Raw genomic sequence first — 8,465 nt, forward strand, 5'->3', positions numbered from 1 at the left:
CTCAGATGCATCCCATCTGGTCCTGGTAACTTATCAGCATTAAATATAGACAGCCTTTCTCATACAACCTCTATAAATCTTTAGCCCATTCAGCATTCAAACTCTCTCCACTTTCACTGTGATTTTGGCAGAATCTTCTTCCTTGGTAAAGACAGTTGCAAAGTTCTCATGTAGTCTCTCAATCATGTGTAAATTCCCTCTTAGGCTCTAATTCACTCCCTCCCTCCTTTAATCATGTAGGTTTATAGGTTTCTATGAGATCCTCACTTACTCTCCTCAACTCCAGCAAATATAATCAATCTCTCCTCATACGTCAGTCCCGCCATCCCAGGAATCAGGCTGGCAAACCTTTGCTGCATCCCTCTAGAGCAAGAACATCCTTCCTCAGGTAAGACCAAGACAGTCTTCTAGGTGTGTCCTCACCAAAGTGCTGTACAATTGCAGCAAGGCATCCCTGCTCCTGTACTCGAATCCTCTCACTATGAAAGCCAACATACCATTTGCCTTCTTTACCACCTGCTGTGCCTACATGCTTACTTTCAACAACTGGTGTAAAAGGACAGCCAGGTCTCAATGCACATTCCCCTTTCTTAATTTATAGCCATTCAGATAATAATCTGCCTTCCTTTTTTGCTACCAGAGTGGATAACCTCACATTTATTCACATATGCTGCACCTGCCATTCATTTTCCCACTCACTCAACTTGTCCAAATCACACTGAAGGATCTCTGCATCCTCCTCACAGCTCACCCTCCCACCCAACTTGGTGTCACCTTTAGATTTGGAGATATTGGGCTGGATTCTCCACCCCGCCACATTTCTGTCCCGGCCCGCTGGCGGGATTCCCCGTTATGCCGGCCGGTCAATGGGGTTTCCCATTGTGGGGCAGCCCCACGCCATCAGGAAACCTCCGGGTGCCGGTAAAACGGAGAATCACGCCGACGGAGAATCCCGCCCATTACATTTATCTCCCTCATATAAATCATTAATATATATTGTGAATAGCTGGGGTCCCAGAAACGATCCCTGTGGTATGCCACTAGTCACTGCCTGCAATTCGGAAAAAAGACCTGTTTATTTCTACTCTTTGTTTCCTGTCTGCCAACAAGTTTTCTATCAATCTTAATACACTACCTCTAATCCCATGCACTTTAATTTTACACACTAATCTCTTATGTGCGACTTTAGCAAAAGCCTTCTGAAAGTCCAAATAAACCACATCCACTGGCTCCCCCTCATCAACTCTACTACAGTAGTTACATCCTTGAAGAATTCAGTAAATTTGTCAAGCATAATTTTGCTTTTGTAAATCCATGCTGATTCTGTCCGATTCCACTGTTGTTTTCCAAGTGCTCTGCTATAAAATCTTTGATAATAGACTTGAATTTCCCCCAGTACCAATGTCAGGCTGACTGGTCTATAATTCCGTTTTCTCTCGACCTCGTTTTTTAAAGAGTGCAGTTACATTAGCAACCCTCTAATCTGCAGGAACTGTTCCAGAGTCGAGAGAATCTTTGAAGATGATCACCAATGCATCCACTATTTGTAGGGTTATTTCTTGAGGTACTCTTGGATATAGATTATCAGGTCCTGAGGATTGATTGGCCTTAAATCCCATCAATTTCCCCAACACCATTTCTCTACTCATACTGATAGTCCCTCCCTCTCACTAAACCGTGTTCCCCAATATTTCTGGTACCTTAATTGTGTCCTGCTTTGTAAAGATGGAACCAAAATATGTATTTAGTTGGTAAGCCATTTCTTTATTCCCCATTATAAATTCTCTGTTTCTGACTGCATTCTCTGTTTCTGATTTGTCTTCACCAATCTTTTTCTCTTCACATGCTTATAGAAACCTTTACAGTCAGTTTTTATGTTCCCCACAAGCTTACTCTTGTATTTTATTTTCCCCTTCTTAATCAATTCATTGGTCCTCCTTGCTGAATTCTAAACTGCTCCCAATCCTCAAGTCACGCTTTTTGGCCTTTCGTATTTCTCAGCTCTACCCATATAGATTCCACATTGTCGGAGCTAATATCCTTCCTCATTCTTGCCTCAATTTCCTCTTTAACCAGCAATATAACCATGCCACCTTTTTGTCTGTCCTTCCTAAATACTGGATAACCCTGGATGTTTATCTATTTGCATGATTAATTCATCGACTTTATTGTGAATGCATAAGACACAACGTCCTTTTAACAATCCTTGTCCGATTCCCGTTATTTTTCACTGTGGCCGTGTTTGATTCTGGCTCTTGATTTCTCTGCCTATTATTTTTCTTATTCCCCTTTCTGTCTTTTGTTCTTGTCCTGATTCCCCCTCCTTTGACTCCTTGTTTAGGTCCCATCCCCGTGCCATTTTAGTTGAACCCCCCCCCCCAACTATTTTGGAAATACGCTTCCGAGGACAAAAGCTCTGGTCCTACACAGGTGCAACAGTTTGTACTGGTCCAACCTCCCCAGAAGCGGTCCCATTGTCCCAGGAATCTGAAACCCTCCCCCTCACACCATCTCTTCAGCCACATATCCATCTGATATCACAGAATCACACAGAATATTCAGTGCAGGAGGCCATTCGGCCAATTGAGTCTGCACCGGCCCTTGGAAAGAGCACCCTACTTAAGGCCACGCCCCCACCACAGCCCCGTAACCCCACCTAATCTTTTGTTCACTAAGGGGCAAATTAGCATGAGCAATCCACCTAACCTGCACATCTTTAGACTGTGGGAGGAAACCGGAGCACCCGGAGGAAACCCACGCAGACACGGGGAGAAAGTGCAAACTCCACAGACAGTCACCCGAGGCAAGAATCAAACCCAGGACCCTGGAGCTGTGAGGCAGCAGTGCTAACCACTGTGCCATAACCTGATATTTCTACTCTGATGAGTACGTGGCACTGGTAGTAATCCTGAGATCACTACCTTGAGGTCCTACTTTTCAACTCAATTCCTAACTCCCTATATTCTGCTTTTAGGACCTCATTTCTTTTGTAACCTATGTCGTTGGTACCGATGTGCATCATGACCACTGGCTGTTCACCCTCCTCCTCCAGAAAGTCCTGTACCCGCTCCTTGATCCTATCACCAGGAGGCAACGTAGCAACTTGGGAGTCTCATTTACGGCCACAGGCACGCCTACCTACTCCCCTTACAATTGAATCTCCTATAACTATTGCATTCCCATACTTTCTACTCCTCCCCTGGCCAGCAGAGCCAATCATGGTGCAACAAATTTGCTATTACCCCCCGCCCCCCAGTATCCAAAATGGTATATCTGTTTTGCAGAGGAACACCCACAGGATATTCCTGCACCACCTGCCTAGTCCTCTTGCTTTGTTTGGTGGTCATTCCCTACCTGTACATGGAGAGTTAACCTGCAGTGTGACCACCTCGCTCTATAGATCCAGTTATTCATTTAGTAAAGTAATGACAAGTTACAGTTTCTTAATTTAGAGACAAAAAATGGATGAAGTGTTAGGATAATCTTTCTGATCAAAGCGAGGCAGTACAGCCCCACGCAAACATCGTTTGTCCATCATAGTTCTTTCTTTCTCTCTTTCCATCTCACTATGCCTTCAGTGTTGTCTTGCTGCCCCTTGTCTAGGCTGTTCGTCTGAACAAACTCGCCTGCCTCCGCCGGGGTATTGAAGTAGTGTTCCTTATTTTGGAACGTGATGGTTTTAGTCTGGCTGGGATCAGCATTCCAAATGTTATTCCATTCCTGTACAGGGATGATTTCACCTGGTGAAATTTGGCCCTGTGTTTGGCCAAGTCCGCACCAATGTCTTGATAGACCCGGATTCTATGTCCTTCCCAGCTGTTCGCCTTTGTCTGTCTCGCCCACTTCAGTATCCTCCCATGATCCTGATACCGATGCAATTTTGAGATTATCACCCTCGGTGTTCCCCCGTCTTGGGCTTCGGACATAGTGACCTGTGCGCTGTCGATCTCCGGGGGTGAGGGAAGCTATCCTTCCCGACTAGGTTGCCCAACATTTCGGCTACATAGCCCGTTGGGTCACGGCCTCAATCCCCTCTGGCAGGCCCACAATCCGAATGTTCTGGCGTAGAGACCTATTCTTTTTTTTTTAAATTTAGAATATCCAATTCATTTTTTCCAATTAAGGGGCAATTTAGCATGGCCAATCCACCTACTCTGCACATCTTTGAGTTGTGGGGGCAAAACCCATGCAGGCAAGGGGAGAATGTGCAAACTCCACACAGACAGTGACCCGGGCCGGGATCGAACCCGGGCCCTCAGCGCTGTGAGGCAGCAGTGTTAACCACTGTGCCGCCCGATAGGGACCTTTTCTCCTGGTCCTCAACTTTTTCCTTCAAGCACCCCTGGGTCACCACCAACGTTTTAATTTCAGCCTCCAGGGCTCAATCCTGTCGCTCCAGTCCATCAATGACTTCTCCAGCTCGAGTATTGTTTTCCCCTGCGCCTCCACCTTCTTCCCCAATCCATCGATCGCCGTTTGCATGATGACCAACACCTCTGTTACTGCCACCTGGATTTCTACTTTTGAAGGGGAGCCACTTGATGTGCATCTGTTCAGCACATCACTGTCACCGGAAGTCCAGTTGCAGCTTCTTTATGTTTGAAAAATAAACCCCAGGTTTGTGTTAGCCTGGCCTCGACTGGAGTTATGACAATATTAATTATTTAGCTGAGAGAACTAAGTGTAATATCTACACATTCACAGATGACACAAAGCTGGGTGGGAGGATGAGCTGTGAGGAGGATGCAGAAATGTTTCAGCATGACTTAGACAAGCTAAGTGAGTGGGCTTATGCATGACAGATGTAGTATAAATTTAGATAAATGGGAGGCTATCTGCTTTGGAAGCAAAACAAAAAGATCTGAATGGCTATAGATTGAGAAAGGGGAATGTGCAATGAGATCTAGGTGTCCTTGTACACCAGTCACTGAAGGTAAGCATGCAGGTACAACAGACAGTAAAGAAGACAAATGTAATTTGGCCTTCATAGTAAGAGGATTTGAGTACTGGACCAGGGATGTCTTGCTGCAATTATACAGAGCCTTGATGAGACAACACCTGGAGTATTGCATGCAGATTTGATCTCCTTATCTGAGGAAGGATGTTCTTGCTATAGAAGGAGTGCAGAGAAGGTTTACCTGACTGATTCCTGGGATGGCTGGACATATATGTGAGTAGAGGTTGAGTCGGTTAGCATTGTATTCACTGGAATTCAGAAGAATGAGGGGAGTCTCATAGAATCCTATAAAACTATACCAGGACTAGACAGGGTAGATACAGGAAGAATGATCCCGATGGTGCGGAGTTCAGAACCAGGGGTCATAGTCTAAGAAATAGGAGTAAATCTTTAAAGGCTGAGATGAGGAGAGATTTCTTCAGCCAGAGAATGGTGAGCCTGTTAAATTGTCAACCACAGAAAGCAGTTGAGGCCAAAACATTGTAGGTTTTCAAGGAATTATATATAGCTCTTGGGGTTAAAGGGATCAAAGGATATGGGAGGAAGGTGGGACCGGGTTATTGAGTTGGATGATTAACCATGATCATAATGAATGAGAGGGAGCAGGCGCAATTGGCTGAATTATCGCCTCCTGTTCCTATTTTCTATGTTTCTATGCTGCATAGTTAGACCACATCTGCAGCACTTGAGAGCAGTTTTAACACTGCATCTTTTTCAAGGGAGTGCAGCATAGGTTTACCAGATTAATGGCAGATCTCCTCGGTTTAAATTACAAGGAGAGATTACAAATGTGATTAGGTAGGCAGGTCAGGTGTTTTTCATGCGTCAGTGCAAGCTCGATGGGACCAAAGGGCCTCTTGTGCGCTGTATTATTCTGTGATTCAGGAGCGAAATTAAGAAATACTTCGACACACAACAGTAGAGATTTCAACATCTCTTCAATAAATTATAAGTGATGTTAGATCAATTGTTAATTTTAAATCTGAGACTGATAATGTTAACTGAAGGGGTTAAGGATTTTTGGGGGCAAAGGTCAATATGTGGAATAAGATTAACCATGACCGTATTAAATTGTAGAACAGGCTTGAGAGGCTAATTGGCCTCTTTCTGTTCCTATCTTCCTAAACTGAGATTCTTTGCACCCTTCCAGCAGCTCATGCTGCTCTCCGTGGCCTCTCTTCATTCTTCCAGTAATGCTCAATTCCAAGAGGAAGGTCCTACCAGGCCACCCATGCCTGGAAACAACTTTGTTCAGAACAAGTTTTAAAAACGAACAGAAAAGTACTTCAGCACCAGCCACACCACTCCTTGTAGATCCTTCAATCTTTAACAAAGAATAGGAAAGATCCAAAACCACATACCATCAACCAGAAGAAATAATCCAACAACTAACCTGCAAGTATTTCATAATTCCTTTAAAAGCTCATGATGGGAGGTCCTTCATGCCATGTAATGTTGAGCTTAGCTGGAAGACGAGGCAGTGGCTGAAGTGTGGCATTCGGAATTGGCAAAAACCATCAGGTCAGTATTACACATGGGTTGATGTTAGTCTGCCTCCTCTGAACCATGCTTGTTGTTAGATGCAACCATACAAACAGTGTTACAAAGATTCCTGGTCAGGGAATAATTCAAGGGAGGTACGGTGGCACAGTGGTTAGCACTGCCACCTCACAGCACCAGGGACCAGGGTTCAATTCCAGCCTAGTCTGTGGGAGTTTGCACATTCTCCGTGTCTGCGTGGGTTCCTCCAGCTGCTCCGGTTGTTGTTCAGGTTAGCTGGATTCGCCATGCTAATTCGACCCTTCTGGTGCAGGTTAGATGGGGTAATGGGAATGGGGTGGGGGCAGGGGAGTGGGCCTGGGTACTGTGCTCTTTCAGAGGGTCAGTGCAGACTCTATGGGCAAAATTATCTCCTACACTGTAGGGATAATTCTTATCGCAAGTGTACAAGCAGATCATGGACATCCATTTCCAACATTAAGTGGTCACATAGCGCTTATAAAATGCATGTATTACAAAGCCAGGTTTGTCATTTAAGTGTCTTGCAAACAATCCCTGTCTCACTGAAACTGCACTCTGAGAGCCTAGCCCCACAGAAATCCCTTTAAACATTGAACACACCCATAGGCAGCACCATTCCTGTAAATATTAAACACCCACATACAGAATTCCAACAGAAACCACCATCCTTTTCAATATTCTAGATTCTGCATATTTATCCTTATCATTCTCTTGCCACAACTTTGACAGTTTTGGAAGGAGCTGTATGTTTTCCATCTGCAGTGTGCTATTTGGCTTTATCGGTCACAGTCGGTTGAGTCATTGTGTAGATTCTGTACTGGAATCATCTCAGAATTTCCTGTGCTTTGTGGGTGAGATTGAGGTGGAATGTTTTTCTTTTCGTCTTCAGATGGGATCAGTCATTCAGAACACAGAGAGGTTGCTGGGAACAGTCTTACAAACAAACAGACTAACACACAATGATAGGAAAGTAAAGGCTTTCTAGTCCATTCGGCCTATCACTCAATTCTGTACACAGTCCCCATCCAACCCGAAACGATGTGATATCCTGGGAGAGGCAAAAAGTCAAACAAACCTAAACCTGGGGCAATTTGAATCATAGAAATATGGCTCAGTGAATGGTTTCTGCATCAGCATCCGGCTAGTCTCTCTCCCCTGTCCTTTCCCAAGAACCTGGCGATTTTTTTGTCCTTTCAATTATTTAGTGGTTCCCTTCTGAAAGGCACGATTGAATCTGCCGCCACCACTCTATGATAAGCACTCATCGTATAAAAAATAGTTTCCTCATGTCACTGTTTAGCCAATCACGTTGAATCAGTGTCTTCTGGTTCTTGACCTTTCCCCCAATAGGAATAGTTTTCTCTCAATCTGCATGATCGAGAAACCTCATGAATTTCAACACCTCAATCAAATCTCCTCTCAACCATCTCGAAGGAGAGCAGTCCCAGCTTCCCCAACCTATCTACGTGACTGAAGTCTGTTTTCCCTGCGACCATTCTGTTCAATCTTTTCTCCACACTCTCTGAAGCGCAATCTGAATCAGTATTTTCAAAAGGTTTCTCATTGCTTCTTTGCTTTTATGTTCTATTTAGAAAGCTCAATTTTTAAAACCACTTTCTCAACCTGCCTGCCACCCTCGATCTGTGCACTGGTATCCTGAGGCCACTGTCTCACACCTTCTTTGGAATTCTACCGTTATTTTAAGTTGCCTTTTCTCATTCTTTGTACCAATTGAATAACTTCACATCTCTCTGCATTAAACTTCATCTGTTACATGGCCACCCGTTCCACCAATCTGTCAATGTCCTCTCACTGTTAAACTATTTACAGCCATTCGATGAAGCAGGTATGTAGAAGTCAATCTTTACTCATTTTTAGATCTATTCACAAATAGGTTAGAATGGCTCCAGTTAAATATAAGGAATGAAAAAGGTGCAATAACATTGATTGGTGTAGTATGTCGACCGCCAACTAGTGGAAGGATGTA

The sequence above is a fragment of the Scyliorhinus canicula genome, chromosome 1, assembly GCF_902713615.1.
Source record: "Scyliorhinus canicula chromosome 1, sScyCan1.1, whole genome shotgun sequence".
NCBI classification, from domain to species: Eukaryota; Metazoa; Chordata; class Chondrichthyes; order Carcharhiniformes; family Scyliorhinidae; genus Scyliorhinus; species Scyliorhinus canicula.